The 27,368-nt window shown below is 50.7% G+C and overlaps 45 non-coding genes across 45 annotated transcripts; 9 read left to right on the top strand and 36 right to left on the bottom strand.

Moving 5' to 3' along the window:
- Positions 1-5,662: 5,662 nt before the first annotated feature.
- On the bottom strand, positions 5,663-5,734 carry Trnae-uuc (transfer RNA glutamic acid (anticodon UUC)). The gene has a single exon. It is a non-coding gene; the product is annotated as a tRNA-Glu (tRNA).
- A 456-nt stretch (positions 5,735-6,190) lies between these two features.
- Positions 6,191-6,263, bottom strand: Trnam-cau (transfer RNA methionine (anticodon CAU)). The gene has a single exon. It is a non-coding gene; the product is annotated as a tRNA-Met (tRNA).
- A 293-nt stretch (positions 6,264-6,556) lies between these two features.
- Positions 6,557-6,627, bottom strand: Trnag-gcc (transfer RNA glycine (anticodon GCC)). Its single transcript has one exon. It is a non-coding gene; the product is annotated as a tRNA-Gly (tRNA).
- A 331-nt stretch (positions 6,628-6,958) lies between these two features.
- Positions 6,959-7,030, top strand: Trnag-ucc (transfer RNA glycine (anticodon UCC)). The gene has a single exon. It is a non-coding gene; the product is annotated as a tRNA-Gly (tRNA).
- Positions 7,031-7,771: 741 nt separating this feature from the next.
- Positions 7,772-7,845, bottom strand: Trnai-aau (transfer RNA isoleucine (anticodon AAU)). The gene has a single exon. It is a non-coding gene; the product is annotated as a tRNA-Ile (tRNA).
- Positions 7,846-8,102: 257 nt separating this feature from the next.
- Trnae-uuc (transfer RNA glutamic acid (anticodon UUC)) lies at positions 8,103-8,174 on the bottom strand. Its single transcript has one exon. It is a non-coding gene; the product is annotated as a tRNA-Glu (tRNA).
- Positions 8,175-8,630: 456 nt separating this feature from the next.
- On the bottom strand, positions 8,631-8,703 carry Trnam-cau (transfer RNA methionine (anticodon CAU)). Its single transcript has one exon. It is a non-coding gene; the product is annotated as a tRNA-Met (tRNA).
- A 293-nt stretch (positions 8,704-8,996) lies between these two features.
- On the bottom strand, positions 8,997-9,067 carry Trnag-gcc (transfer RNA glycine (anticodon GCC)). Its single transcript has one exon. It is a non-coding gene; the product is annotated as a tRNA-Gly (tRNA).
- Positions 9,068-9,398: 331 nt separating this feature from the next.
- Positions 9,399-9,470, top strand: Trnag-ucc (transfer RNA glycine (anticodon UCC)). Its single transcript has one exon. It is a non-coding gene; the product is annotated as a tRNA-Gly (tRNA).
- Positions 9,471-10,211: 741 nt separating this feature from the next.
- On the bottom strand, positions 10,212-10,285 carry Trnai-aau (transfer RNA isoleucine (anticodon AAU)). Its single transcript has one exon. It is a non-coding gene; the product is annotated as a tRNA-Ile (tRNA).
- Positions 10,286-10,542: 257 nt separating this feature from the next.
- Positions 10,543-10,614, bottom strand: Trnae-uuc (transfer RNA glutamic acid (anticodon UUC)). Its single transcript has one exon. It is a non-coding gene; the product is annotated as a tRNA-Glu (tRNA).
- A 456-nt stretch (positions 10,615-11,070) lies between these two features.
- On the bottom strand, positions 11,071-11,143 carry Trnam-cau (transfer RNA methionine (anticodon CAU)). Its single transcript has one exon. It is a non-coding gene; the product is annotated as a tRNA-Met (tRNA).
- Positions 11,144-11,436: 293 nt separating this feature from the next.
- Trnag-gcc (transfer RNA glycine (anticodon GCC)) lies at positions 11,437-11,507 on the bottom strand. Its single transcript has one exon. It is a non-coding gene; the product is annotated as a tRNA-Gly (tRNA).
- A 331-nt stretch (positions 11,508-11,838) lies between these two features.
- On the top strand, positions 11,839-11,910 carry Trnag-ucc (transfer RNA glycine (anticodon UCC)). Its single transcript has one exon. It is a non-coding gene; the product is annotated as a tRNA-Gly (tRNA).
- Positions 11,911-12,651: 741 nt separating this feature from the next.
- Positions 12,652-12,725, bottom strand: Trnai-aau (transfer RNA isoleucine (anticodon AAU)). Its single transcript has one exon. It is a non-coding gene; the product is annotated as a tRNA-Ile (tRNA).
- A 257-nt stretch (positions 12,726-12,982) lies between these two features.
- On the bottom strand, positions 12,983-13,054 carry Trnae-uuc (transfer RNA glutamic acid (anticodon UUC)). Its single transcript has one exon. It is a non-coding gene; the product is annotated as a tRNA-Glu (tRNA).
- A 456-nt stretch (positions 13,055-13,510) lies between these two features.
- Trnam-cau (transfer RNA methionine (anticodon CAU)) lies at positions 13,511-13,583 on the bottom strand. The gene has a single exon. It is a non-coding gene; the product is annotated as a tRNA-Met (tRNA).
- Positions 13,584-13,876: 293 nt separating this feature from the next.
- Positions 13,877-13,947, bottom strand: Trnag-gcc (transfer RNA glycine (anticodon GCC)). The gene has a single exon. It is a non-coding gene; the product is annotated as a tRNA-Gly (tRNA).
- A 331-nt stretch (positions 13,948-14,278) lies between these two features.
- On the top strand, positions 14,279-14,350 carry Trnag-ucc (transfer RNA glycine (anticodon UCC)). Its single transcript has one exon. It is a non-coding gene; the product is annotated as a tRNA-Gly (tRNA).
- Positions 14,351-15,091: 741 nt separating this feature from the next.
- On the bottom strand, positions 15,092-15,165 carry Trnai-aau (transfer RNA isoleucine (anticodon AAU)). Its single transcript has one exon. It is a non-coding gene; the product is annotated as a tRNA-Ile (tRNA).
- Positions 15,166-15,422: 257 nt separating this feature from the next.
- Trnae-uuc (transfer RNA glutamic acid (anticodon UUC)) lies at positions 15,423-15,494 on the bottom strand. Its single transcript has one exon. It is a non-coding gene; the product is annotated as a tRNA-Glu (tRNA).
- Positions 15,495-15,950: 456 nt separating this feature from the next.
- Positions 15,951-16,023, bottom strand: Trnam-cau (transfer RNA methionine (anticodon CAU)). Its single transcript has one exon. It is a non-coding gene; the product is annotated as a tRNA-Met (tRNA).
- Positions 16,024-16,316: 293 nt separating this feature from the next.
- On the bottom strand, positions 16,317-16,387 carry Trnag-gcc (transfer RNA glycine (anticodon GCC)). The gene has a single exon. It is a non-coding gene; the product is annotated as a tRNA-Gly (tRNA).
- Positions 16,388-16,718: 331 nt separating this feature from the next.
- Trnag-ucc (transfer RNA glycine (anticodon UCC)) lies at positions 16,719-16,790 on the top strand. The gene has a single exon. It is a non-coding gene; the product is annotated as a tRNA-Gly (tRNA).
- Positions 16,791-17,531: 741 nt separating this feature from the next.
- Positions 17,532-17,605, bottom strand: Trnai-aau (transfer RNA isoleucine (anticodon AAU)). Its single transcript has one exon. It is a non-coding gene; the product is annotated as a tRNA-Ile (tRNA).
- Positions 17,606-17,862: 257 nt separating this feature from the next.
- Positions 17,863-17,934, bottom strand: Trnae-uuc (transfer RNA glutamic acid (anticodon UUC)). Its single transcript has one exon. It is a non-coding gene; the product is annotated as a tRNA-Glu (tRNA).
- A 456-nt stretch (positions 17,935-18,390) lies between these two features.
- On the bottom strand, positions 18,391-18,463 carry Trnam-cau (transfer RNA methionine (anticodon CAU)). The gene has a single exon. It is a non-coding gene; the product is annotated as a tRNA-Met (tRNA).
- Positions 18,464-18,756: 293 nt separating this feature from the next.
- On the bottom strand, positions 18,757-18,827 carry Trnag-gcc (transfer RNA glycine (anticodon GCC)). The gene has a single exon. It is a non-coding gene; the product is annotated as a tRNA-Gly (tRNA).
- A 331-nt stretch (positions 18,828-19,158) lies between these two features.
- Trnag-ucc (transfer RNA glycine (anticodon UCC)) lies at positions 19,159-19,230 on the top strand. Its single transcript has one exon. It is a non-coding gene; the product is annotated as a tRNA-Gly (tRNA).
- A 741-nt stretch (positions 19,231-19,971) lies between these two features.
- Positions 19,972-20,045, bottom strand: Trnai-aau (transfer RNA isoleucine (anticodon AAU)). Its single transcript has one exon. It is a non-coding gene; the product is annotated as a tRNA-Ile (tRNA).
- A 256-nt stretch (positions 20,046-20,301) lies between these two features.
- On the bottom strand, positions 20,302-20,373 carry Trnae-uuc (transfer RNA glutamic acid (anticodon UUC)). Its single transcript has one exon. It is a non-coding gene; the product is annotated as a tRNA-Glu (tRNA).
- Positions 20,374-20,829: 456 nt separating this feature from the next.
- Trnam-cau (transfer RNA methionine (anticodon CAU)) lies at positions 20,830-20,902 on the bottom strand. The gene has a single exon. It is a non-coding gene; the product is annotated as a tRNA-Met (tRNA).
- A 293-nt stretch (positions 20,903-21,195) lies between these two features.
- On the bottom strand, positions 21,196-21,266 carry Trnag-gcc (transfer RNA glycine (anticodon GCC)). Its single transcript has one exon. It is a non-coding gene; the product is annotated as a tRNA-Gly (tRNA).
- A 331-nt stretch (positions 21,267-21,597) lies between these two features.
- Positions 21,598-21,669, top strand: Trnag-ucc (transfer RNA glycine (anticodon UCC)). The gene has a single exon. It is a non-coding gene; the product is annotated as a tRNA-Gly (tRNA).
- A 741-nt stretch (positions 21,670-22,410) lies between these two features.
- Trnai-aau (transfer RNA isoleucine (anticodon AAU)) lies at positions 22,411-22,484 on the bottom strand. Its single transcript has one exon. It is a non-coding gene; the product is annotated as a tRNA-Ile (tRNA).
- A 257-nt stretch (positions 22,485-22,741) lies between these two features.
- Trnae-uuc (transfer RNA glutamic acid (anticodon UUC)) lies at positions 22,742-22,813 on the bottom strand. Its single transcript has one exon. It is a non-coding gene; the product is annotated as a tRNA-Glu (tRNA).
- Positions 22,814-23,269: 456 nt separating this feature from the next.
- Trnam-cau (transfer RNA methionine (anticodon CAU)) lies at positions 23,270-23,342 on the bottom strand. The gene has a single exon. It is a non-coding gene; the product is annotated as a tRNA-Met (tRNA).
- Positions 23,343-23,635: 293 nt separating this feature from the next.
- Trnag-gcc (transfer RNA glycine (anticodon GCC)) lies at positions 23,636-23,706 on the bottom strand. The gene has a single exon. It is a non-coding gene; the product is annotated as a tRNA-Gly (tRNA).
- A 331-nt stretch (positions 23,707-24,037) lies between these two features.
- On the top strand, positions 24,038-24,109 carry Trnag-ucc (transfer RNA glycine (anticodon UCC)). Its single transcript has one exon. It is a non-coding gene; the product is annotated as a tRNA-Gly (tRNA).
- A 741-nt stretch (positions 24,110-24,850) lies between these two features.
- Positions 24,851-24,924, bottom strand: Trnai-aau (transfer RNA isoleucine (anticodon AAU)). Its single transcript has one exon. It is a non-coding gene; the product is annotated as a tRNA-Ile (tRNA).
- Positions 24,925-25,181: 257 nt separating this feature from the next.
- Trnae-uuc (transfer RNA glutamic acid (anticodon UUC)) lies at positions 25,182-25,253 on the bottom strand. Its single transcript has one exon. It is a non-coding gene; the product is annotated as a tRNA-Glu (tRNA).
- A 456-nt stretch (positions 25,254-25,709) lies between these two features.
- Positions 25,710-25,782, bottom strand: Trnam-cau (transfer RNA methionine (anticodon CAU)). Its single transcript has one exon. It is a non-coding gene; the product is annotated as a tRNA-Met (tRNA).
- A 293-nt stretch (positions 25,783-26,075) lies between these two features.
- Trnag-gcc (transfer RNA glycine (anticodon GCC)) lies at positions 26,076-26,146 on the bottom strand. Its single transcript has one exon. It is a non-coding gene; the product is annotated as a tRNA-Gly (tRNA).
- A 331-nt stretch (positions 26,147-26,477) lies between these two features.
- Trnag-ucc (transfer RNA glycine (anticodon UCC)) lies at positions 26,478-26,549 on the top strand. Its single transcript has one exon. It is a non-coding gene; the product is annotated as a tRNA-Gly (tRNA).
- A 741-nt stretch (positions 26,550-27,290) lies between these two features.
- Positions 27,291-27,364, bottom strand: Trnai-aau (transfer RNA isoleucine (anticodon AAU)). Its single transcript has one exon. It is a non-coding gene; the product is annotated as a tRNA-Ile (tRNA).
- Positions 27,365-27,368: the final 4 nt, after the last annotated feature.

Raw genomic sequence — 27,368 nt, 5'->3', positions numbered from 1 at the left:
CCTCTTTTTTTTTTTTTTTTTTTTTTTTTTTTTTATGAGGATCTTCCAGAAGGGATCCATTCTTCCACCAGAACTCAATCCATTTCTTCTAGGTGAGTGAGGCGTTAACGGCAAAAAAAAAAAATGATGACACTATCAACTATGTTAAGCAGTGTCGAACTAAAGTACCTTTTCTGGTTAGGATTAATAAATAAATAAATAAGAAATAAGTGATTAAAAAGGAATCTTCTCCTTTGTTGGTGCAAAATATAAGAAAACGAAAAGTGTTTGTTGTTTTCTCTAGTGTTGTCTTCACATCTTTCGTCTGTTATTGTCCTCTGCTGCTCCTCAATGATGTAACGAATAGTCGGTTTCGCCTTACTTCGAAAGAAGGTTAAACATGCATTCATGTCTCGTGGTATAGTTTCGGGCGTTCTTTAAATATTACGTTCCCCGTCATGGCAAGACTGACGGGTCGAGTGTCGAATCGCATATCACACAATGGTCTTGCTTAAAAAGTTGGCAAAGGTCGCCTTGTAGTTACGTTCGCGTGCGATCATGCTGTGCTGCAGGGTCAGGTATAGAACGAAATCGTCTTTGTTCTTATCGCCAGTACTAAAAATATAGTGCACTGTGTGACCTATTATCCAGTTGACAGCATTCCGCTTTGTCCTGGGAAATGGGATTGCTTCAGGGTTGAGAAAGTCAGCTGGCGTTATCGCAGATGGTGAGGTCCTCTTGATGCTCGACAGTTTCTGTCGGGCGTAACCCCATATATCTTTCGTGGTACCACAGACGAAACGGTGTTCTTCGCTGTCTATGAGATTACACGTGACACACATTGGCGAGTCCTGCAAATGAATTGCATGAAGCCTGGACTGCGTCGGGATTTTTCTATTGACGGCAGCGTACCACGTCGCCTTTACTTGCGAAGGTAAGTAGGGGCTGTGGATGTTTTGCCACGTCGCGTCCCAGTTGTAGTTTGGAAATTTTTGTTCGATAACATTCCGTGATTTAGTTGCCACAAAGGAGTTGTAGATTGCCTTAACTGTCGTCAAATTCTTTTCAGAGACTGTTGTATGGACATAACTATACTCTAAGAGAAAACTCTTGAAGTGGTAGAGCGCAGTCGGTATATGGTGCACATCAATTGGCGGTTGAAGATCAGTCGGTGCGATTTCATTCAGGACAAGAGCGGTCAGACTGGTCGGTGACTGTTTCCATAGCTTGTAAGTTTTGCAGAAATAAAGAGCTTTCGCTTTTTTGTGTACATCGGTGAGACTGAGTCCGCCATCTCGCGTTGGGAGTGTCAAGGTGTCATATCGAACTTTAAAGATCTGGCCACGACATACAAAGTGTCCAAGCGCGGACAGCATGCATTTGGCTATATCGGTGGGGATGGGCAAAACTTGAGCCACATAATTGATTTTGGCAGTGATATAAATATTGGCCAATTCAACCTTTTGAAGCTCGTCCAATTTCCTGACGCTATGTAACTTCGCACAAGCACGAATTTTGTTGAGCAATTGCTTATAATTGGCGGCAATGGTGTGGCGGATGGTGTTCCGAAAATCGACACCGAGACACGTCATCCTAGTGATCTCTTTAAGCTGGCCATGACCGATCGCGCCTATGCCTTGCCCAACGTTCATGATCCCTGATTTCGTCCAATGCAGTTTCGCACCAGATGCCTTTTCATATTGTGAGATGATCAGGAGACCCCTCTCGACCTCATTGACATTCATAGCTAGGAAGGTAACATCATCAGCGTAAGCTCGGCACACTATCTTCTGCCCGTGTATGTGGAGTCCTTGTAAACGTTCCGTCAAGGTGACTAGCAGCGGTTCGATCGCAATGGCAAACAGCGCCATCGACATAGGGCAGCCCTGCCTAACAGAACTGTTTATCGGGACGGCGCGACTTGGCTGACCGTTAACGACAAGTTTGGATGTACTATTCCGTAACAATTTCTGTATGATGCTGATGAACTGCGGAGGAAAACCCAGAGTCTGCATTATCTGGAAAAGGTAAGGATGGTTCACTCTGTCGAAAGCCTGTGCGAAATCTAAAGTTACGATAGCACATCGGATTTTGCAAGCGTCCGCAACAGAAATCACATCTCGATAGTCTGATAATGTCTGATATATAGCTCTGTCCTTTCCAACACTCGTTTGATGTGATCCAATGACGGTATGCATCACAGTTTTCATTCTCGTTGCGAGAATGCGAGCAAAAATTTTGTAGTCGCTGTTGAGCAACGTAATGGGTCGCAAAGTTGCGACGGTGTTATTGCTCGTCCGTTTCGGGAGTAAGACCACAAGTCCTTCACTGAATGGCGGAGGAATGGGCATGTCCGGTTGGAGAAGTTCGTTGCAGAGCACCGTCAGCTTTGTCTTCAGTTGTTGCCAGAAGACTTGATAAAGTTCCACCGGGAGACCGTCACATCCGGGAGATTTGTTTTTTGGACTGTGGAACACCACATCTTCCAGTTCATCTTCCGTTACATCGGTGACGAGTTCGGCTACATCCGCAGGGCGAAGCCTGTGCGTTAAGCTGCTCCGGAACTCTGCAAGGGCTTCGTCGTCGGTAGGTTTATTGGACATCAAGTCAGTGTAATAAGTTTGAACGGCGTCTCTGATATCGTGTTGCCGAGTTAGAATCGTGCCGTCTTCGGATTGTAGTTCAGTTAAGATCTTTGTCCGTGCTCGTTTAGTTTCACGTATCAGGTGATAAATGGATGGCTGTTCGCCTTTTGCCATAGTCGAAACCCGACCTCTAATTTTGTAACCTTCCATCTGTTTTCGTTTCAAAAGTAATATTTTTGCTTGCAGTCTTTTAATGCGGGGGTAGTTGTCAATCACAGTGGCATCAAGAGTATATAAGTCTCGAAGACATTGATAATAAAACTCCATCGTTCTCTTAAACCACCAGTTCTTATTCCGGGAATATTGTATCATGGATTTACGAATTTTCGGTTTAGCGCATTCGAGCCACCATTGCAATGCCGAGCCGTACGTACTGAATTTGGCTTCACTTTCATTCCACGCTCGAGTGAAGGCTTCTCTGCATTCAGGATCGTCTAAATGTGCAACATTTAGTTTCCATAGTCCTTTGCCTCGGTAGGTTTCCTGTTTCCCCAAATTCAGCGTGCAAATATAAGCCGCATGGTCGGAGAAACTGGTTGGCCAGACCTCAGTTTGTAAAATTCGCTGTCTGAGAGTGTCCGATACGTAAATGCGGTCCAATCTATTCGCTGAATGATTCGTGACGTGAGTAAAACCAGGTGTTGTACCAAACTTGTGCTCCCACGTATCGACTAAACGTAAATCCTTGACGATCTGTTCTAATTCAATCGATTTATTGAAATGCGGCGTCTGATCTTTGGCGTTAAGTACACAGTTAAAATCTCCCGCCAATATTAGGTGGTCATATTGTGTTGCAAAAAGCGGAAGTATTTCTTCCTTGAAAAAGTCCGCTCGGCGTCGCCTATTAGTTGAGCCGGATGGTGCATACAGATTTAGGAGTCTAACATTATTGATAGTCACGCCAATTCCCCTACAACTTATGAGTCGTTCTACATTCTGGACGATAATTCCTTCTTTCGTGAGAATAGCGGTGCCTAAATCGGAACCGTGTCCCGGATTGGCCGTCACATTATAACCTGGAATGTGGTTCAAAGCAATGTCGGCGACCTCCTGAAGCAAGAGGATATCAATGTCGGCGGCGTATAAGAGGTCTACGATGTTGTCGAGTTTGAGGGAACTGCGGATTTTATTTATATTTAATGTACCAATTTTATACGCCTGCTGATCAGTCATTCACGCTCTTACGAGAGTAAGAAGGAATCGGCGCCGTTTTAAAAGAAGTCAGAGTCCTCTTCTTTGTTTGCCTGCCGTGGATCCAGTAACTTATCATCATGTGCCGGTTCTACTGCCGTAGAAGGCTGTTCGGGAAATCGGGAAGTGACTGGAATATCAGTTGCATCAGCGTCCATGTGTTCGACCTCTGGTTCCGCCGCCCAGTCTATAGTGCTGGGGTTCTTGGACGCAAGAGGATGATGTTGTCGTTGTTCTTTTAAACAATGATCAACATCGTCACTGCACATGGGAGACACCTGGCCGGTAGCATCGCGAGAGGGCTCAGTTAGCGTGATTGCACGATCTTCATCCCGCAGGTGTGCAGAAGTTAGCGCCTGTTGTCGGGAGGATTCTGGTGATTTTGCACTGACTTTGTCCATGATTTGCTGCACCTTTCCCCGCAACGACGCCGCCGCCTCTTCCGCACCCTGGCGGGCGATTCTGCGTTTCTTGTTCTTCCGCGGGGATTTAGCAGGTGGACAACGCTCATCGGAATCCGAGATTTCATGGTGGGGTTGTGGGGAACGACATTCAGCAGTCACAGTCCTGACCTGCGTCTCTGAGGAGGTGGAATTTTGTTCTGTTGACAGAGTCGGGGACTGCGCTACGGAATCAACCACGTCACTCACACTCAGGTGTTGCTCTTGTCGCTCAGAAATGTCAACAAGTTGCTCGGCCGTTGGAGGAAGGGTTGGTTGGGGGCGAATGTCTACTTCGGTATCCATGGGCAGTTGGTCGGTCGGTTGGTCGCGAGCCACCGAAGCGTAAGTGGTGGACAAAATAGTCATCTCCGCGGACTTCACCGGTTCACCTGTCGGCAGCTGCACAACACGTCTTTGAATACATTCAGAACGAATATGACCTGGAGAATTGCAAGCTGCACACGTTCGTGGTTGACCATCATAAATGACGATACCTCGATAACCGCAAACGTTAATGTAAGACGGAATATGTCGTAATAAGTCCACCTTCAACTGCCTGACACCGTTCAAAACCGGATATTTGTGAGCACCGGACCATTTTTCTGCAAAATTACTGAGGACCTTCCCAAAGGGTGCAATAACAAGATTGATCGCATCTGTAGGAACTTCAAAGGGTAGCTCAAAAATTCGAATTGTTCGAATACCAAGTCCCACATGATCGACAGTAACTTCGCCAATATTTCCATCACTGTGTTTAAACTTAAGCTTACCACCGGTATTATTGACAACTCGTTCGCATAACTCAGGGTTTTTCAGCTTCAAGTACATCACACTACTCACAATTGACAAGTGAAAACCAACAGTATCTTCAAACGGAACTTGAACAGCTTCCTCTAACCAATCCTCAATTTCGAAAGATTTAGGTCGAGCAAAACGTCGATCAAAGGTAAATTTCAGAGTGTCCTTTCTACTAAGTTGAGCCATTACTGCATTTTCGAACGTTGACAGAATATCTAACTACTGCGAAGCGCCGGCGAAAACGCACAGACTTACACAGCGGATGTAAACAAAGCCAGCCGCAGAGCGAAGCACAGCACGACGAACCGCTCGCCACCGCCGCTGCAGGCAGACTGTGAGCTAACGGGCCTCGGTGCACTCTGTCTTCCAGCGCTTAGAGGGAGTGGCTCTGCGTATTTACAGGTAACATTTCTATGGTAGCAGTCCAACAGTGGACCAGGGTCTCTTCTCCCTTTATTCCGCTGCTCGTAGTAATTTCATTGCGTGCCCGTTTCTCTCGACTGTTTTCAGCTCACGCTTATGAACCAGTAGCTATAACGCGAGGAGGACGTGAAACAGCATTTCGCAGGGTCCAAACTTGTCGTGATTTGTTCCGAAAAAATTACATTCCGGTACCGGGAATCGAACCCGGGCCTCCTGGGTGAAAGCCAGGTATCCTAGCCACTAGACCACACCGGACGCGCACGCTTATTTTTGGGGTTTACACCCCCTCCACTGGCTTTCCGTGTCGCACTTTCCCTGTTTGCGAGCATCTTTTCGCTCTCCCATGCCGAGGCGCGCATGGCAAAAGTCACAGTCCGTTGCTTTTGGCCTCGTTGTTACAGGGGTAGGAGGAAAAGCAAAGCTGTGAGTAGTAATATTTATTTACTTATTTCGCAAGTAAAGACCTGCAGCCTGTCATTATATAGCAGGTCATACACTGTGTGACTTTACATGTTATATCATACGAAATTCAGTTTTATTACTAGTACATTTTTTCTTGAAAATTTCACAAAAGAACTGCAAGTAGTAATAACGGGAAGTAAGCATTTTCACGCTGAGTTGTTGAAGCCTTATGGATAACAAACTACAAGCTGTTTTGCTCCTTCGCAACCCCAGAGCCGTCAATTTAGCTGTGAACGGAAGTAAATTAAATGCCCCGAGTGAGGATCGAACTCACGACCTTAAGATTATGAGACTTACGCGCTGCCTACTGCGCTACCGAGGCACGTGATGGCCAAACCTTCTGGTATCTCGGCAAGTAGCAAATACTAGTGGTAGAGAGTCTGCACTTGCTGGCTCATTTTTTCTGTTACTACACGTGCATTCCCGGCGCTGCAGGCAACTTGCGATGATAGGCCGACGCCAGTATGCACAATAGCACGCAGGAGTCCAAACGAGAAGACGTGCGCGCTGCGTGTTTGGTTGTTTCCACACGGAATCCCGCGGTTCATTCTCGTGGCCCACGCACTTCGAGTGCGAAGGACACGCAGCTCCACTATCGGGGAAAAAACAAAATGATGCATCGGCCGGGAATCGAACCCGGGCCGCCCGCGTGGCAGGCGAGCATTCTACCACTGAACCACCGATGCTCAGCTAGTTTGCAGCTTCCTTGTGCTCTCCGCGGCAGACGTCTGAAGGGAAAGTGGGACTGCCGTCCAGCGCCGTGGCATCCTCTCGAGAGAATGCTACAAACGCTGAATCCTGCGCTGCACTGCTTAAAAATGACGCCCGAACGCGATCGTCTAAGTAGTGTTGCGGCGCACGCACGCGACGACTCTTGCCAAAGGACGCGAAATGTGCGTAGAGACGCTGTCTGGATGCGCTCGCCTACCCCGTAATGCGCCTGCTGCTGCGACCACCTTCAGCCGCCGCCGACAGGCGGGAAGCAGACACAGCGCGGCGTGCGCGGAAGAAAACCGTGCGGTGGTGGTGTAATGGTCAGCATAGTTGCCTTCCAAGCAGTTGATCCGGGTTCGATTCCCGGCCACCGCAGCCTGCGTTTTACTTCTGCGTATGAGTACTTTTGCCACGCGTCATTAAATTAATGTTTCTTTCCTCCTCTTACTGGCTGCAGGCCACCCTATATTGTGTGCGTCGATTCCGCTTGAGTCTCGACTTGTCTCGACTTTGCTCGGCTGACGCGAGAGCTGACGCTCTCCAATCGGCCTATATCAGAAGGACAAGCACGCGAAACGACTGAGAGAGGTATGGCGAGGCGGGCACAACATTACTTATGCCTCAAGTAAAGACCTGCTGCCTGTTATCGTGCATTGTGTGATTTTACATGTTCTGTCAGACAAATTCAGTTTTATTACTAGCACATTTCTTTTTTTCTTTGTTGAAAATTTTACAACACGCTCCTTCATTTCACTGTGGCCGCACGGCGCGACTTGGCATACCGAGAGGCAAAACGTGGCGCCAGTGCCCTAGACCGAATAGCGCTGCAGCTCCGAAACCGACGAGAAAAGAGAAATACGAATTGAAACTGTCGGCAGCGCCCTGTGTTCGCAGGCGGTCACCCGCCCAAGCACTGACAACGCCCAGCGTCGCGCAGTAGCGGTGATCGGACGACAAACTGTGTGTTCAGCGTGCTGTGACCTGTGAAGTGTTTTAGCGCGTCCCGACAAGTCGCTTTCGGGTCCCCTATCAGCTCCCACACAATGTGACGATTTCTTTGTCACCATACTTGCCCGGGGAAATCGGCGTTGCCTTTTTGAAGTAGTAAAATCGAAGTGGCCCGTGGGGGGATCGAACCCACGACCTTCGCGTTATTAGCACGACGCTCTAACCAACTGAGCTAACGGGCCTCGGTGCACTCTGTCTTCCAGCGCTTAGAGGGAGTGGCTCTGCGTATTTACAGGTAACATTTCTATGGTAGCAGTCCAACAGTGGACCAGGGTCTCTTCTCCCTTTATTCCGCTGCTCGTAGTAATTTCATTGCGTGCCCGTTTCTCTCGACTGTTTTCAGCTCACGCTTATGAACCAGTAGCTATAACGCGAGGAGGACGTGAAACAGCATTTCGCAGGGTCCAAACTTGTCGTGATTTGTTCCGAAAAAATTACATTCCGGTACCGGGAATCGAACCCGGGCCTCCTGGGTGAAAGCCAGGTATCCTAGCCACTAGACCACACCGGACGCGCACGCTTATTTTTGGGGTTTACACCCCCTCCACTGGCTTTCCGTGTCGCACTTTCCCTGTTTGCGAGCATCTTTTCGCTCTCCCATGCCGAGGCGCGCATGGCAAAAGTCACAGTCCGTTGCTTTTGGCCTCGTTGTTACAGGGGTAGGAGGAAAAGCAAAGCTGTGAGTAGTAATATTTATTTACTTATTTCGCAAGTAAAGACCTGCAGCCTGTCATTATATAGCAGGTCATACACTGTGTGACTTTACATGTTATATCATACGAAATTCAGTTTTATTACTAGTACATTTTTTCTTGAAAATTTCACAAAAGAACTGCAAGTAGTAATAACGGGAAGTAAGCATTTTCACGCTGAGTTGTTGAAGCCTTATGGATAACAAACTACAAGCTGTTTTGCTCCTTCGCAACCCCAGAGCCGTCAATTTAGCTGTGAACGGAAGTAAATTAAATGCCCCGAGTGAGGATCGAACTCACGACCTTAAGATTATGAGACTTACGCGCTGCCTACTGCGCTACCGAGGCACGTGATGGCCAAACCTTCTGGTATCTCGGCAAGTAGCAAATACTAGTGGTAGAGAGTCTGCACTTGCTGGCTCATTTTTTCTGTTACTACACGTGCATTCCCGGCGCTGCAGGCAACTTGCGATGATAGGCCGACGCCAGTATGCACAATAGCACGCAGGAGTCCAAACGAGAAGACGTGCGCGCTGCGTGTTTGGTTGTTTCCACACGGAATCCCGCGGTTCATTCTCGTGGCCCACGCACTTCGAGTGCGAAGGACACGCAGCTCCACTATCGGGGAAAAAACAAAATGATGCATCGGCCGGGAATCGAACCCGGGCCGCCCGCGTGGCAGGCGAGCATTCTACCACTGAACCACCGATGCTCAGCTAGTTTGCAGCTTCCTTGTGCTCTCCGCGGCAGACGTCTGAAGGGAAAGTGGGACTGCCGTCCAGCGCCGTGGCATCCTCTCGAGAGAATGCTACAAACGCTGAATCCTGCGCTGCACTGCTTAAAAATGACGCCCGAACGCGATCGTCTAAGTAGTGTTGCGGCGCACGCACGCGACGACTCTTGCCAAAGGACGCGAAATGTGCGTAGAGACGCTGTCTGGATGCGCTCGCCTACCCTGTAATGCGCCTGCTGCTGCGACCACCTTCAGCCGCCGCCGACAGGCGGGAAGCAGACACAGCGCGGCGTGCGCGGAAGAAAACCGTGCGGTGGTGGTGTAATGGTCAGCATAGTTGCCTTCCAAGCAGTTGATCCGGGTTCGATTCCCGGCCACCGCAGCCTGCGTTTTACTTCTGCGTATGAGTACTTTTGCCACGCGTCATTAAATTAATGTTTCTTTCCTCCTCTTACTGGCTGCAGGCCACCCTATATTGTGTGCGTCGATTCCGCTTGAGTCTCGACTTGTCTCGACTTTGCTCGGCTGACGCGAGAGCTGACGCTCTCCAATCGGCCTATATCAGAAGGACAAGCACGCGAAACGACTGAGAGAGGTATGGCGAGGCGGGCACAACATTACTTATGCCTCAAGTAAAGACCTGCTGCCTGTTATCGTGCATTGTGTGATTTTACATGTTCTGTCAGACAAATTCAGTTTTATTACTAGCACATTTCTTTTTTTCTTTGTTGAAAATTTTACAACACGCTCCTTCATTTCACTGTGGCCGCACGGCGCGACTTGGCATACCGAGAGGCAAAACGTGGCGCCAGTGCCCTAGACCGAATAGCGCTGCAGCTCCGAAACCGACGAGAAAAGAGAAATACGAATTGAAACTGTCGGCAGCGCCCTGTGTTCGCAGGCGGTCACCCGCCCAAGCACTGACAACGCCCAGCGTCGCGCAGTAGCGGTGATCGGACGACAAACTGTGTGTTCAGCGTGCTGTGACCTGTGAAGTGTTTTAGCGCGTCCCGACAAGTCGCTTTCGGGTCCCCTATCAGCTCCCACACAATGTGACGATTTCTTTGTCACCATACTTGCCCGGGGAAATCGGCGTTGCCTTTTTGAAGTAGTAAAATCGAAGTGGCCCGTGGGGGGATCGAACCCACGACCTTCGCGTTATTAGCACGACGCTCTAACCAACTGAGCTAACGGGCCTCGGTGCACTCTGTCTTCCAGCGCTTAGAGGGAGTGGCTCTGCGTATTTACAGGTAACATTTCTATGGTAGCAGTCCAACAGTGGACCAGGGTCTCTTCTCCCTTTATTCCGCTGCTCGTAGTAATTTCATTGCGTGCCCGTTTCTCTCGACTGTTTTCAGCTCACGCTTATGAACCAGTAGCTATAACGCGAGGAGGACGTGAAACAGCATTTCGCAGGGTCCAAACTTGTCGTGATTTGTTCCGAAAAAATTACATTCCGGTACCGGGAATCGAACCCGGGCCTCCTGGGTGAAAGCCAGGTATCCTAGCCACTAGACCACACCGGACGCGCACGCTTATTTTTGGGGTTTACACCCCCTCCACTGGCTTTCCGTGTCGCACTTTCCCTGTTTGCGAGCATCTTTTCGCTCTCCCATGCCGAGGCGCGCATGGCAAAAGTCACAGTCCGTTGCTTTTGGCCTCGTTGTTACAGGGGTAGGAGGAAAAGCAAAGCTGTGAGTAGTAATATTTATTTACTTATTTCGCAAGTAAAGACCTGCAGCCTGTCATTATATAGCAGGTCATACACTGTGTGACTTTACATGTTATATCATACGAAATTCAGTTTTATTACTAGTACATTTTTTCTTGAAAATTTCACAAAAGAACTGCAAGTAGTAATAACGGGAAGTAAGCATTTTCACGCTGAGTTGTTGAAGCCTTATGGATAACAAACTACAAGCTGTTTTGCTCCTTCGCAACCCCAGAGCCGTCAATTTAGCTGTGAACGGAAGTAAATTAAATGCCCCGAGTGAGGATCGAACTCACGACCTTAAGATTATGAGACTTACGCGCTGCCTACTGCGCTACCGAGGCACGTGATGGCCAAACCTTCTGGTATCTCGGCAAGTAGCAAATACTAGTGGTAGAGAGTCTGCACTTGCTGGCTCATTTTTTCTGTTACTACACGTGCATTCCCGGCGCTGCAGGCAACTTGCGATGATAGGCCGACGCCAGTATGCACAATAGCACGCAGGAGTCCAAACGAGAAGACGTGCGCGCTGCGTGTTTGGTTGTTTCCACACGGAATCCCGCGGTTCATTCTCGTGGCCCACGCACTTCGAGTGCGAAGGACACGCAGCTCCACTATCGGGGAAAAAACAAAATGATGCATCGGCCGGGAATCGAACCCGGGCCGCCCGCGTGGCAGGCGAGCATTCTACCACTGAACCACCGATGCTCAGCTAGTTTGCAGCTTCCTTGTGCTCTCCGCGGCAGACGTCTGAAGGGAAAGTGGGACTGCCGTCCAGCGCCGTGGCATCCTCTCGAGAGAATGCTACAAACGCTGAATCCTGCGCTGCACTGCTTAAAAATGACGCCCGAACGCGATCGTCTAAGTAGTGTTGCGGCGCACGCACGCGACGACTCTTGCCAAAGGACGCGAAATGTGCGTAGAGACGCTGTCTGGATGCGCTCGCCTACCCCGTAATGCGCCTGCTGCTGCGACCACCTTCAGCCGCCGCCGACAGGCGGGAAGCAGACACAGCGCGGCGTGCGCGGAAGAAAACCGTGCGGTGGTGGTGTAATGGTCAGCATAGTTGCCTTCCAAGCAGTTGATCCGGGTTCGATTCCCGGCCACCGCAGCCTGCGTTTTACTTCTGCGTATGAGTACTTTTGCCACGCGTCATTAAATTAATGTTTCTTTCCTCCTCTTACTGGCTGCAGGCCACCCTATATTGTGTGCGTCGATTCCGCTTGAGTCTCGACTTGTCTCGACTTTGCTCGGCTGACGCGAGAGCTGACGCTCTCCAATCGGCCTATATCAGAAGGACAAGCACGCGAAACGACTGAGAGAGGTATGGCGAGGCGGGCACAACATTACTTATGCCTCAAGTAAAGACCTGCTGCCTGTTATCGTGCATTGTGTGATTTTACATGTTCTGTCAGACAAATTCAGTTTTATTACTAGCACATTTCTTTTTTTCTTTGTTGAAAATTTTACAACACGCTCCTTCATTTCACTGTGGCCGCACGGCGCGACTTGGCATACCGAGAGGCAAAACGTGGCGCCAGTGCCCTAGACCGAATAGCGCTGCAGCTCCGAAACCGACGAGAAAAGAGAAATACGAATTGAAACTGTCGGCAGCGCCCTGTGTTCGCAGGCGGTCACCCGCCCAAGCACTGACAACGCCCAGCGTCGCGCAGTAGCGGTGATCGGACGACAAACTGTGTGTTCAGCGTGCTGTGACCTGTGAAGTGTTTTAGCGCGTCCCGACAAGTCGCTTTCGGGTCCCCTATCAGCTCCCACACAATGTGACGATTTCTTTGTCACCATACTTGCCCGGGGAAATCGGCGTTGCCTTTTTGAAGTAGTAAAATCGAAGTGGCCCGTGGGGGGATCGAACCCACGACCTTCGCGTTATTAGCACGACGCTCTAACCAACTGAGCTAACGGGCCTCGGTGCACTCTGTCTTCCAGCGCTTAGAGGGAGTGGCTCTGCGTATTTACAGGTAACATTTCTATGGTAGCAGTCCAACAGTGGACCAGGGTCTCTTCTCCCTTTATTCCGCTGCTCGTAGTAATTTCATTGCGTGCCCGTTTCTCTCGACTGTTTTCAGCTCACGCTTATGAACCAGTAGCTATAACGCGAGGAGGACGTGAAACAGCATTTCGCAGGGTCCAAACTTGTCGTGATTTGTTCCGAAAAAATTACATTCCGGTACCGGGAATCGAACCCGGGCCTCCTGGGTGAAAGCCAGGTATCCTAGCCACTAAACCACACCGGACGCGCACGCTTATTTTTGGGGTTTACACCCCCTCCACTGGCTTTCCGTGTCGCACTTTCCCTGTTTGCGAGCATCTTTTCGCTCTCCCATGCCGAGGCGCGCATGGCAAAAGTCACAGTCCGTTGCTTTTGGCCTCGTTGTTACAGGGGTAGGAGGAAAAGCAAAGCTGTGAGTAGTAATATTTATTTACTTATTTCGCAAGTAAAGACCTGCAGCCTGTCATTATATAGCAGGTCATACACTGTGTGACTTTACATGTTATATCATACGAAATTCAGTTTTATTACTAGTACATTTTTTCTTGAAAATTTCACAAAAGAACTGCAAGTAGTAATAACGGGAAGTAAGCATTTTCACGCTGAGTTGTTGAAGCCTTATGGATAACAAACTACAAGCTGTTTTGCTCCTTCGCAACCCCAGAGCCGTCAATTTAGCTGTGAACGGAAGTAAATTAAATGCCCCGAGTGAGGATCGAACTCACGACCTTAAGATTATGAGACTTACGCGCTGCCTACTGCGCTACCGAGGCACGTGATGGCCAAACCTTCTGGTATCTCGGCAAGTAGCAAATACTAGTGGTAGAGAGTCTGCACTTGCTGGCTCATTTTTTCTGTTACTACACGTGCATTCCCGGCGCTGCAGGCAACTTGCGATGATAGGCCGACGCCAGTATGCACAATAGCACGCAGGAGTCCAAACGAGAAGACGTGCGCGCTGCGTGTTTGGTTGTTTCCACACGGAATCCCGCGGTTCATTCTCGTGGCCCACGCACTTCGAGTGCGAAGGACACGCAGCTCCACTATCGGGGAAAAAACAAAATGATGCATCGGCCGGGAATCGAACCCGGGCCGCCCGCGTGGCAGGCGAGCATTCTACCACTGAACCACCGATGCTCAGCTAGTTTGCAGCTTCCTTGTGCTCTCCGCGGCAGACGTCTGAAGGGAAAGTGGGACTGCCGTCCAGCGCCGTGGCATCCTCTCGAGAGAATGCTACAAACGCTGAATCCTGCGCTGCACTGCTTAAAAATGACGCCCGAACGCGATCGTCTAAGTAGTGTTGCGGCGCACGCACGCGACGACTCTTGCCAAAGGACGCGAAATGTGCGTAGAGACGCTGTCTGGATGCGCTCGCCTACCCCGTAATGCGCCTGCTGCTGCGACCACCTTCAGCCGCCGCCGACAGGCGGGAAGCAGACACAGCGCGGCGTGCGCGGAAGAAAACCGTGCGGTGGTGGTGTAATGGTCAGCATAGTTGCCTTCCAAGCAGTTGATCCGGGTTCGATTCCCGGCCACCGCAGCCTGCGTTTTACTTCTGCGTATGAGTACTTTTGCCACGCGTCATTAAATTAATGTTTCTTTCCTCCTCTTACTGGCTGCAGGCCACCCTATATTGTGTGCGTCGATTCCGCTTGAGTCTCGACTTGTCTCGACTTTGCTCGGCTGACGCGAGAGCTGACGCTCTCCAATCGGCCTATATCAGAAGGACAAGCACGCGAAACGACTGAGAGAGGTATGGCGAGGCGGGCACAACATTACTTATGCCTCAAGTAAAGACCTGCTGCCTGTTATCGTGCATTGTGTGATTTTACATGTTCTGTCAGACAAATTCAGTTTTATTACTAGCACATTTCTTTTTTTCTTTGTTGAAAATTTTACAACACGCTCCTTCATTTCACTGTGGCCGCACGGCGCGACTTGGCATACCGAGAGGCAAAACGTGGCGCCAGTGCCCTAGACCGAATAGCGCTGCAGCTCCGAAACCGACGAGAAAAGAGAAATACGAATTGAAACTGTCGGCAGCGCCCTGTGTTCGCAGGCGGTCACCCGCCCAAGCACTGACAACGCCCAGCGTCGCGCAGTAGCGGTGATCGGACGACAAACTGTGTGTTCAGCGTGCTGTGACCTGTGAAGTGTTTTAGCGCGTCCCGACAAGTCGCTTTCGGGTCCCCTATCAGCTCCCACACAATGTGACGATTTCTTTGTCACCATACTTGCCCGGGGAAATCGGCGTTGCCTTTTTGAAGTAGTAAAATCGAAGTGGCCCGTGGGGGGATCGAACCCACGACCTTCGCGTTATTAGCACGACGCTCTAACCAACTGAGCTAACGGGCCTCGGTGCACTCTGTCTTCCAGCGCTTAGAGGGAGTGGCTCTGCGTATTTACAGGTAACATTTCTATGGTAGCAGTCCAACAGTGGACCAGGGTCTCTTCTCCCTTTATTCCGCTGCTCGTAGTAATTTCATTGCGTGCCCGTTTCTCTCGACTGTTTTCAGCTCACGCTTATGAACCAGTAGCTATAACGCGAGGAGGACGTGAAACAGCATTTCGCAGGGTCCAAACTTGTCGTGATTTGTTCCGAAAAAATTACATTCCGGTACCGGGAATCGAACCCGGGCCTCCTGGGTGAAAGCCAGGTATCCTAGCCACTAGACCACACCGGACGCGCACGCTTATTTTTGGGGTTTACACCCCCTCCACTGGCTTTCCGTGTCGCACTTTCCCTGTTTGCGAGCATCTTTTCGCTCTCCCATGCCGAGGCGCGCATGGCAAAAGTCACAGTCCGTTGCTTTTGGCCTCGTTGTTACAGGGGTAGGAGGAAAAGCAAAGCTGTGAGTAGTAATATTTATTTACTTATTTCGCAAGTAAAGACCTGCAGCCTGTCATTATATAGCAGGTCATACACTGTGTGACTTTACATGTTATATCATACGAAATTCAGTTTTATTACTAGTACATTTTTTCTTGAAAATTTCACAAAAGAACTGCAAGTAGTAATAACGGGAAGTAAGCATTTTCACGCTGAGTTGTTGAAGCCTTATGGATAACAAACTACAAGCTGTTTTGCTCCTTCGCAACCCCAGAGCCGTCAATTTAGCTGTGAACGGAAGTAAATTAAATGCCCCGGGTGAGGATCGAACTCACGACCTTAAGATTATGAGACTTACGCGCTGCCTACTGCGCTACCGAGGCACGTGATGGCCAAACCTTCTGGTATCTCGGCAAGTAGCAAATACTAGTGGTAGAGAGTCTGCACTTGCTGGCTCATTTTTTCTGTTACTACACGTGCATTCCCGGCGCTGCAGGCAACTTGCGATGATAGGCCGACGCCAGTATGCAAAATAGCACGCAGGAGTCCAAACGAGAAGACGTGCGCGCTGCGTGTTTGGTTGTTTCCACACGGAATCCCGCGGTTCATTCTCGTGGCCCACGCACTTCGAGTGCGAAGGACACGCAGCTCCACTATCGGGGAAAAAACAAAATGATGCATCGGCCGGGAATCGAACCCGGGCCGCCCGCGTGGCAGGCGAGCATTCTACCACTGAACCACCGATGCTCAGCTAGTTTGCAGCTTCCTTGTGCTCTCCGCGGCAGACGTCTGAAGGGAAAGTGGGACTGCCGTCCAGCGCCGTGGCATCCTCTCGAGAGAATGCTACAAACGCTGAATCCTGCGCTGCACTGCTTAAAAATGACGCCCGAACGCGATCGTCTAAGTAGTGTTGCGGCGCACGCACGCGACGACTCTTGCCAAAGGACGCGAAATGTGCGTAGAGACGCTGTCTGGATGCGCTCGCCTACCCCGTAATGCGCCTGCTGCTGCGACCACCTTCAGCCGCCGCCGACAGGCGGGAAGTAGACACAGCGCGGCGTGCGCGGAAGAAAACCGTGCGGTGGTGGTGTAATGGTCAGCATAGTTGCCTTCCAAGCAGTTGATCCGGGTTCGATTCCCGGCCACCGCAGCCTGCGTTTTACTTCTGCGTATGAGTACTTTTGCCACGCGTCATTAAATTAATGTTTCTTTCCTCCTCTTACTGGCTGCAGGCCACCCTATATTGTGTGCGTCGATTCCGCTTGAGTCTCGACTTGTCTCGACTTTGCTCGGCTGACGCGAGAGCTGACGCTCTCCAATCGGCCTATATCAGAAGGACAAGCACGCGAAACGACTGAGAGAGGTATGGCGAGGCGGGCACAACATTACTTATGCCTCAAGTAAAGACCTGCTGCCTGTTATCGTGCATTGTGTGATTTTACATGTTCTGTCAGACAAATTCAGTTTTATTACTAGCACATTTCTTTTTTTCTTTGTTGAAAATTTTACAACACGCTCCTTCATTTCACTGTGGCCGCACGGCGCGACTTGGCATACCGAGAGGCAAAACGTGGCGCCAGTGCCCTAGACCGAATAGCGCTGCAGCTCCGAAACCGACGAGAAAAGAGAAATACGAATTGAAACTGTCGGCAGCGCCCTGTGTTCGCAGGCGGTCACCCGCCCAAGCACTGACAACGCCCAGCGTCGCGCAGTAGCGGTGATCGGACGACAAACTGTGTGTTCAGCGTGCTGTGACCTGTGAAGTGTTTTAGCGCGTCCCGACAAGTCGCTTTCGGGTCCCCTATCAGCTCCCACACAATGTGACGATTTCTTTGTCACCATACTTGCCCGGGGAAATCGGCGTTGCCTTTTTGAAGTAGTAAAATCGAAGTGGCCCGTGGGGGGATCGAACCCACGACCTTCGCGTTATTAGCACGACGCTCTAACCAACTGAGCTAACGGGCCTCGGTGCACTCTGTCTTCCAGCGCTTAGAGGGAGTGGCTCTGCGTATTTACAGGTAACATTTCTATGGTAGCAGTCCAACAGTGGACCAGGGTCTCTTCTCCCTTTATTCCGCTGCTCGTAGTAATTTCATTGCGTGCCCGTTTCTCTCGACTGTTTTCAGCTCACGCTTATGAACCAGTAGCTATAACGCGAGGAGGACGTGAAACAGCATTTCGCAGGGTCCAAACTTGTCGTGATTTGTTCCGAAAAAATTACATTCCGGTACCGGGAATCGAACCCGGGCCTCCTGGGTGAAAGCCAGGTATCCTAGCCACTAGACCACACCGGACGCGCACGCTTATTTTTGGGGTTTACACCCCCTCCACTGGCTTTCCGTGTCGCACTTTCCCTGTTTGCGAGCATCTTTTCGCTCTCCCATGCCGAGGCGCGCATGGCAAAAGTCACAGTCCGTTGCTTTTGGCCTCGTTGTTACAGGGGTAGGAGGAAAAGCAAAGCTGTGAGTAGTAATATTTATTTACTTATTTCGCAAGTAAAGACCTGCAGCCTGTCATTATATAGCAGGTCATACACTGTGTGACTTTACATGTTATATCATACGAAATTCAGTTTTATTACTAGTACATTTTTTCTTGAAAATTTCACAAAAGAACTGCAAGTAGTAATAACGGGAAGTAAGCATTTTCACGCTGAGTTGTTGAAGCCTTATGGATAACAAACTACAAGCTGTTTTGCTCCTTCGCAACCCCAGAGCCGTCAATTTAGCTGTGAACGGAAGTAAATTAAATGCCCCGAGTGAGGATCGAACTCACGACCTTAAGATTATGAGACTTACGCGCTGCCTACTGCGCTACCGAGGCACGTGATGGCCAAACCTTCTGGTATCTCGGCAAGTAGCAAATACTAGTGGTAGAGAGTCTGCACTTGCTGGCTCATTTTTTCTGTTACTACACGTGCATTCCCGGCGCTGCAGGCAACTTGCGATGATAGGCCGACGCCAGTATGCACAATAGCACGCAGGAGTCCAAACGAGAAGACGTGCGCGCTGCGTGTTTGGTTGTTTCCACACGGAATCCCGCGGTTCATTCTCGTGGCCCACGCACTTCGAGTGCGAAGGACACGCAGCTCCACTATCGGGGAAAAAACAAAATGATGCATCGGCCGGGAATCGAACCCGGGCCGCCCGCGTGGCAGGCGAGCATTCTACCACTGAACCACCGATGCTCAGCTAGTTTGCAGCTTCCTTGTGCTCTCCGCGGCAGACGTCTGAAGGGAAAGTGGGACTGCCGTCCAGCGCCGTGGCATCCTCTCGAGAGAATGCTACAAACGCTGAATCCTGCGCTGCACTGCTTAAAAATGACGCCCGAACGCGATCGTCTAAGTAGTGTTGCGGCGCACGCACGCGACGACTCTTGCCAAAGGACGCGAAATGTGCGTAGAGACGCTGTCTGGATGCGCTCGCCTACCCCGTAATGCGCCTGCTGCTGCGACCACCTTCAGCCGCCTCCGACAGGCGGGAAGCAGACACAGCGCGGCGTGCGCGGAAGAAAACCGTGCGGTGGTGGTGTAATGGTCAGCATAGTTGCCTTCCAAGCAGTTGATCCGGGTTCGATTCCCGGCCACCGCAGCCTGCGTTTTACTTCTGCGTATGAGTACTTTTGCCACGCGTCATTAAATTAATGTTTCTTTCCTCCTCTTACTGGCTGCAGGCCACCCTATATTGTGTGCGTCGATTCCGCTTGAGTCTCGACTTGTCTCGACTTTGCTCGGCTGACGCGAGAGCTGACGCTCTCCAATCGGCCTATATCAGAAGGACAAGCACGCGAAACGACTGAGAGAGGTATGGCGAGGCGGGCACAACATTACTTATGCCTCAAGTAAAGACCTGCTGCCTGTTATCGTGCATTGTGTGATTTTACATGTTCTGTCAGACAAATTCAGTTTTATTACTAGCACATTTCTTTTTTTCTTTGTTGAAAATTTTACAACACGCTCCTTCATTTCACTGTGGCCGCACGGCGCGACTTGGCATACCGAGAGGCAAAACGTGGCGCCAGTGCCCTAGACCGAATAGCGCTGCAGCTCCGAAACCGACGAGAAAAGAGAAATACGAATTGAAACTGTCGGCAGCGCCCTGTGTTCGCAGGCGGTCACCCGCCCAAGCACTGACAACGCCCAGCGTCGCGCAGTAGCGGTGATCGGACGACAAACTGTGTGTTCAGCGTGCTGTGACCTGTGAAGTGTTTTAGCGCGTCCCGACAAGTCGCTTTCGGGTCCCCTATCAGCTCCCACACAATGTGACGATTTCTTTGTCACCATACTTGCCCGGGGAAATCGGCGTTGCCTTTTTGAAGTAGTAAAATCGAAGTGGCCCGTGGGGGGATCGAACCCACGACCTTCGCGTTATTAGCACGACGCTCTAACCAACTGAGCTAACGGGCCTCGGTGCACTCTGTCTTCCAGCGCTTAGAGGGAGTGGCTCTGCGTATTTACAGGTAACATTTCTATGGTAGCAGTCCAACAGTGGACCAGGGTCTCTTCTCCCTTTATTCCGCTGCTCGTAGTAATTTCATTGCGTGCCCGTTTCTCTCGACTGTTTTCAGCTCACGCTTATGAACCAGTAGCTATAACGCGAGGAGGACGTGAAACAGCATTTCGCAGGGTCCAAACTTGTCGTGATTTGTTCCGAAAAATTACATTCCGGTACCGGGAATCGAACCCGGGCCTCCTGGGTGAAAGCCAGGTATCCTAGCCACTAGACCACACCGGACGCGCACGCTTATTTTTGGGGTTTACACCCCCTCCACTGGCTTTCCGTGTCGCACTTTCCCTGTTTGCGAGCATCTTTTCGCTCTCCCATGCCGAGGCGCGCATGGCAAAAGTCACAGTCCGTTGCTTTTGGCCTCGTTGTTACAGGGGTAGGAGGAAAAGCAAAGCTGTGAGTAGTAATATTTATTTACTTATTTCGCAAGTAAAGACCTGCAGCCTGTCATTATATAGCAGGTCATACACTGTGTGACTTTACATGTTATATCATACGAAATTCAGTTTTATTACTAGTACATTTTTTCTTGAAAATTTCACAAAAGAACTGCAAGTAGTAATAACGGGAAGTAAGCATTTTCACGCTGAGTTGTTGAAGCCTTATGGATAACAAACTACAAGCTGTTTTGCTCCTTCGCAACCCCAGAGCCGTCAATTTAGCTGTGAACGGAAGTAAATTAAATGCCCCGAGTGAGGATCGAACTCACGACCTTAAGATTATGAGACTTACGCGCTGCCTACTGCGCTACCGAGGCACGTGATGGCCAAACCTTCTGGTATCTCGGCAAGTAGCAAATACTAGTGGTAGAGAGTCTGCACTTGCTGGCTCATTTTTTCTGTTACTACACGTGCATTCCCGGCGCTGCAGGCAACTTGCGATGATAGGCCGACGCCAGTATGCACAATAGCACGCAGGAGTCCAAACGAGAAGACGTGCGCGCTGCGTGTTTGGTTGTTTCCACACGGAATCCCGCGGTTCATTCTCGTGGCCCACGCACTTCGAGTGCGAAGGACACGCAGCTCCACTATCGGGGAAAAAACAAAATGATGCATCGGCCGGGAATCGAACCCGGGCCGCCCGCGTGGCAGGCGAGCATTCTACCACTGAACCACCGATGCTCAGCTAGTTTGCAGCTTCCTTGTGCTCTCCGCGGCAGACGTCTGAAGGGAAAGTGGGACTGCCGTCCAGCGCCGTGGCATCCTCTCGAGAGAATGCTACAAACGCTGAATCCTGCGCTGCACTGCTTAAAAATGACGCCCGAACGCGATCGTCTAAGTAGTGTTGCGGCGCACGCACGCGACGACTCTTGCCAAAGGACGCGAAATGTGCGTAGAGACGCTGTCTGGATGCGCTCGCCTACCCCGTAATGCGCCTGCTGCTGCGACCACCTTCAGCCGCCGCCGACAGGCGGGAAGCAGACACAGCGCGGCGTGCGCGGAAGAAAACCGTGCGGTGGTGGTGTAATGGTCAGCATAGTTGCCTTCCAAGCAGTTGATCCGGGTTCGATTCCCGGCCACCGCAGCCTGCGTTTTACTTCTGCGTATGAGTACTTTTGCCACGCGTCATTAAATTAATGTTTCTTTCCTCCTCTTACTGGCTGCAGGCCACCCTATATTGTGTGCGTCGATTCCGCTTGAGTCTCGACTTGTCTCGACTTTGCTCGGCTGACGCGAGAGCTGACGCTCTCCAATCGGCCTATATCAGAAGGACAAGCACGCGAAACGACTGAGAGAGGTATGGCGAATCGGGCACAACATTACTTATGCCTCAAGTAAAGACCTGCTGCCTGTTATCGTGCATTGTGTGATTTTACATGTTCTGTCAGACAAATTCAGTTTTATTACTAGCACATTTCTTTTTTTCTTTGTTGAAAATTTTACAACACGCTCCTTCATTTCACTGTGGCCGCACGGCGCGACTTGGCATACCGAGAGGCAAAACGTGGCGCCAGTGCCCTAGACCGAATAGCGCTGCAGCTCCGAAACCGACGAGAAAAGAGAAATACGAATTGAAACTGTCGGCAGCGCCCTGTGTTCGCAGGCGGTCACCCGCCCAAGCACTGACAACGCCCAGCGTCGCGCAGTAGCGGTGATCGGACGACAAACTGTGTGTTCAGCGTGCTGTGACCTGTGAAGTGTTTTAGCGCGTCCCGACAAGTCGCTTTCGGGTCCCCTATCAGCTCCCACACAATGTGACGATTTCTTTGTCACCATACTTGCCCGGGGAAATCGGCGTTGCCTTTTTGAAGTAGTAAAATCGAAGTGGCCCGTGGGGGGATCGAACCCACGACCTTCGCGTTATTAGCACGACGCTCTAACCAACTGAGCTAACGGGCCTCGGTGCACTCTGTCTTCCAGCGCTTAGAAGGAGTGGCTCTGCGTATTTACAGGTAACATTTCTATGGTAGCAGTCCAACAGTGGACCAGGGTCTCTTCTCCCTTTATTCCGCTGCTCGTAGTAATTTCATTGCGTGCCCGTTTCTCTCGACTGTTTTCAGCTCACGCTTATGAACCAGTAGCTATAACGCGAGGAGGACGTGAAACAGCATTTCGCAGGGTCCAAACTTGTCGTGATTTGTTCCGAAAAAATTACATTCCGGTACCGGGAATCGAACCCGGGCCTCCTGGGTGAAAGCCAGGTATCCTAGCCACTAGACCACACCGGACGCGCACGCTTATTTTTGGGGTTTACACCCCCTCCACTGGCTTTCCGTGTCGCACTTTCCCTGTTTGCGAGCATCTTTTCGCTCTCCCATGCCGAGGCGCGCATGGCAAAAGTCACAGTCCGTTGCTTTTGGCCTCGTTGTTACAGGGGTAGGAGGAAAAGCAAAGCTGTGAGTAGTAATATTTATTTACTTATTTCGCAAGTAAAGACCTGCAGCCTGTCATTATATAGCAGGTCATACACTGTGTGACTTTACATGTTATATCATACGAAATTCAGTTTTATTACTAGTACATTTTTTCTTGAAAATTTCACAAAAGAACTGCAAGTAGTAATAACGGGAAGTAAGCATTTTCACGCTGAGTTGTTGAAGCCTTATGGATAACAAACTACAAGCTGTTTTGCTCCTTCGCAACCCCAGAGCCGTCAATTTAGCTGTGAACGGAAGTAAATTAAATGCCCCGAGTGAGGATCGAACTCACGACCTTAAGATTATGAGACTTACGCGCTGCCTACTGCGCTACCGAGGCACGTGATGGCCAAACCTTCTGGTATCTCGGCAAGTAGCAAATACTAGTGGTAGAGAGTCTGCACTTGCTGGCTCATTTTTTCTGTTACTACACGTGCATTCCCGGCGCTGCAGGCAACTTGCGATGATAGGCCGACGCCAGTATGCACAATAGCACGCAGGAGTCCAAACGAGAAGACGTGCGCGCTGCGTGTTTGGTTGTTTCCACACGGAATCCCGCGGTTCATTCTCGTGGCCCACGCACTTCGAGTGCGAAGGACACGCAGCTCCACTATCGGGGAAAAAACAAAATGATGCATCGGCCGGGAATCGAACCCGGGCCGCCCGCGTGGCAGGCGAGCATTCTACCACTGAACCACCGATGCTCAGCTAGTTTGCAGCTTCCTTGTGCTCTCCGCGGCAGACGTCTGAAGGGAAAGTGGGACTGCCGTCCAGCGCCGTGGCATCCTCTCGAGAGAATGCTACAAACGCTGAATCCTGCGCTGCACTGCTTAAAAATGACGCCCGAACGCGATCGTCTAAGTAGTGTTGCGGCGCACGCACGCGACGACTCTTGCCAAAGGACGCGAAATGTGCGTAGAGACGCTGTCTGGATGCGCTCGCCTACCCCGTAATGCGCCTGCTGCTGCGACCACCTTCAGCCGCCGCCGACAGGCGGGAAGCAGACACAGCGCGGCGTGCGCGGAAGAAAACCGTGCGGTGGTGGTGTAATGGTCAGCATAGTTGCCTTCCAAGCAGTTGATCCGGGTTCGATTCCCGGCCACCGCAGCCTGCGTTTTACTTCTGCGTATGAGTACTTTTGCCACGCGTCATTAAATTAATGTTTCTTTCCTCCTCTTACTGGCTGCAGGCCACCCTATATTGTGTGCGTCGATTCCGCTTGAGTCTCGACTTGTCTCGACTTTGCTCGGCTGACGCGAGAGCTGACGCTCTCCAATCGGCCTATATCAGAAGGACAAGCACGCGAAACGACTGAGAGAGGTATGGCGAGGCGGGCACAACATTACTTATGCCTCAAGTAAAGACCTGCTGCCTGTTATCGTGCATTGTGTGATTTTACATGTTCTGTCAGACAAATTCAGTTTTATTACTAGCACATTTCTTTTTTTCTTTGTTGAAAATTTTACAACACGCTCCTTCATTTCACTGTGGCCGCACGGCGCGACTTGGCATACCGAGAGGCAAAACGTGGCGCCAGTGCCCTAGACCGAATAGCGCTGCAGCTCCGAAACCGACGAGAAAAGAGAAATACGAATTGAAACTGTCGGCAGCGCCCTGTGTTCGCAGGCGGTCACCCGCCCAAGCACTGACAACGCCCAGCGTCGCGCAGTAGCGGTGATCGGACGACAAACTGTGTGTTCAGCGTGCTGTGACCTGTGAAGTGTTTTAGCGCGTCCCGACAAGTCGCTTTCGGGTCCCCTATCAGCTCCCACACAATGTGACGATTTCTTTGTCACCATACTTGCCCGGGGAAATCGGCGTTGCCTTTTTGAAGTAGTAAAATCGAAGTGGCCCGTGGGGGGATCGAACCCACGACCTTCGCGTTATTAGCACGACGCTCTAACCAACTGAGCTAACGGGCCTCGGTGCACTCTGTCTTCCAGCGCTTAGAGGGAGTGGCTCTGCGTATTTACAGGTAACATTTCTATGGTAGCAGTCCAACAGTGGACCAGGGTCTCTTCTCCCTTTATTCCGCTGCTCGTAGTAATTTCATTGCGTGCCCGTTTCTCTCGACTGTTTTCAGCTCACGCTTATGAACCAGTAGCTATAACGCGAGGAGGACGTGAAACAGCATTTCGCAGGGTCCAAACTTGTCGTGATTTGTTCCGAAAAAATTACATTCCGGTACCGGGAATCGAACCCGGGCCTCCTGGGTGAAAGCCAGGTATCCTAGCCACTAGACCACACCGGACGCGCACGCTTATTTTTGGGGTTTACACCCCCTCCACTGGCTTTCCGTGTCGCACTTTCCCTGTTTGCGAGCATCTTTTCGCTCTCCCATGCCGAGGCGCGCATGGCAAAAGTCACAGTCCGTTGCTTTTGGCCTCGTTGTTACAGGGGTAGGAGGAAAAGCAAAGCTGTGAGTAGTAATATTTATTTACTTATTTCGCAAGTAAAGACCTGCAGCCTGTCATTATATAGCAGGTCATACACTGTGTGACTTTACATGTTATATCATACGAAATTCAGTTTTATTACTAGTACATTTTTTCTTGAAAATTTCACAAAAGAACTGCAAGTAGTAATAACGGGAAGTAAGCATTTTCACGCTGAGTTGTTGAAGCCTTATGGATAACAAACTACAAGCTGTTTTGCTCCTTCGCAACCCCAGAGCCGTCAATTTAGCTGTGAACGGAAGTAAATTAAATGCCCCGAGTGAGGATCGAACTCACGACCTTAAGATTATGAGACTTACGCGCTGCCTACTGCGCTACCGAGGCACGTGATGGCCAAACCTTCTGGTATCTCGGCAAGTAGCAAATACTAGTGGTAGAGAGTCTGCACTTGCTGGCTCATTTTTTCTGTTACTACACGTGCATTCCCGGCGCTGCAGGCAACTTGCGATGATAGGCCGACGCCAGTATGCACAATAGCACGCAGGAGTCCAAACGAGAAGACGTGCGCGCTGCGTGTTTGGTTGTTTCCACACGGAATCCCGCGGTTCATTCTCGTGGCCCACGCACTTCGAGTGCGAAGGACACGCAGCTCCACTATCGGGGAAAAAACAAAATGATGCATCGGCCGGGAATCGAACCCGGGCCGCCCGCGTGGCAGGCGAGCATTCTACCACTGAACCACCGATGCTCAGCTAGTTTGCAGCTTCCTTGTGCTCTCCGCGGCAGACGTCTGAAGGGAAAGTGGGACTGCCGTCCAGCGCCGTGGCATCCTCTCGAGAGAATGCTACAAACGCTGAATCCTGCGCTGCACTGCTTAAAAATGACGCCCGAACGCGATCGTCTAAGTAGTGTTGCGGCGCACGCACGCGACGACTCTTGCCAAAGGACGCGAAATGTGCGTAGAGACGCTGTCTGGATGCGCTCGCCTACCCCGTAATGCGCCTGCTGCTGCGACCACCTTCAGCCGCCGCCGACAGGCGGGAAGCAGACACAGCGCGGCGTGCGCGGAAGAAAACCGTGCGGTGGTGGTGTAATGGTCAGCATAGTTGCCTTCCAAGCAGTTGATCCGGGTTCGATTCCCGGCCACCGCAGCCTGCGTTTTACTTCTGCGTATGAGTACTTTTGCCACGCGTCATTAAATTAATGTTTCTTTCCTCCTCTTACTGGCTGCAGGCCACCCTATATTGTGTGCGTCGATTCCGCTTGAGTCTCGACTTGTCTCGACTTTGCTCGGCTGACGCGAGAGCTGACGCTCTCCAATCGGCCTATATCAGAAGGACAAGCACGCGAAACGACTGAGAGAGGTATGGCGAGGCGGGCACAACATTACTTATGCCTCAAGTAAAGACCTGCTGCCTGTTATCGTGCATTGTGTGATTTTACATGTTCTGTCAGACAAATTCAGTTTTATTACTAGCACATTTCTTTTTTTCTTTGTTGAAAATTTTACAACACGCTCCTTCATTTCACTGTGGCCGCACGGCGCGACTTGGCATACCGAGAGGCAAAACGTGGCGCCAGTGCCCTAGACCGAATAGCGCTGCAGCTCCGAAACCGACGAGAAAAGAGAAATACGAATTGAAACTGTCGGCAGCGCCCTGTGTTCGCAGGCGGTCACCCGCCCAAGCACTGACAACGCCCAGCGTCGCGCAGTAGCGGTGATCGGACGACAAACTGTGTGTTCAGCGTGCTGTGACCTGTGAAGTGTTTTAGCGCGTCCCGACAAGTCGCTTTCGGGTCCCCTATCAGCTCCCACACAATGTGACGATTTCTTTGTCACCATACTTGCCCGGGGAAATCGGCGTTGCCTTTTTGAAGTAGTAAAATCGAAGTGGCCCGTGGGGGGATCGAACCCACGACCTTCGCGTTATTAGCACGACGCTCTAACCAACTGAGCTAACGGGCCTCGG

This window comes from Schistocerca gregaria, unplaced genomic scaffold (assembly GCF_023897955.1).
Source record: "Schistocerca gregaria isolate iqSchGreg1 unplaced genomic scaffold, iqSchGreg1.2 ptg000885l, whole genome shotgun sequence".
NCBI classification, from domain to species: domain Eukaryota; kingdom Metazoa; phylum Arthropoda; class Insecta; order Orthoptera; family Acrididae; genus Schistocerca; species Schistocerca gregaria.
This window is presented reverse-complemented; position numbering and strand designations above follow the sequence as displayed.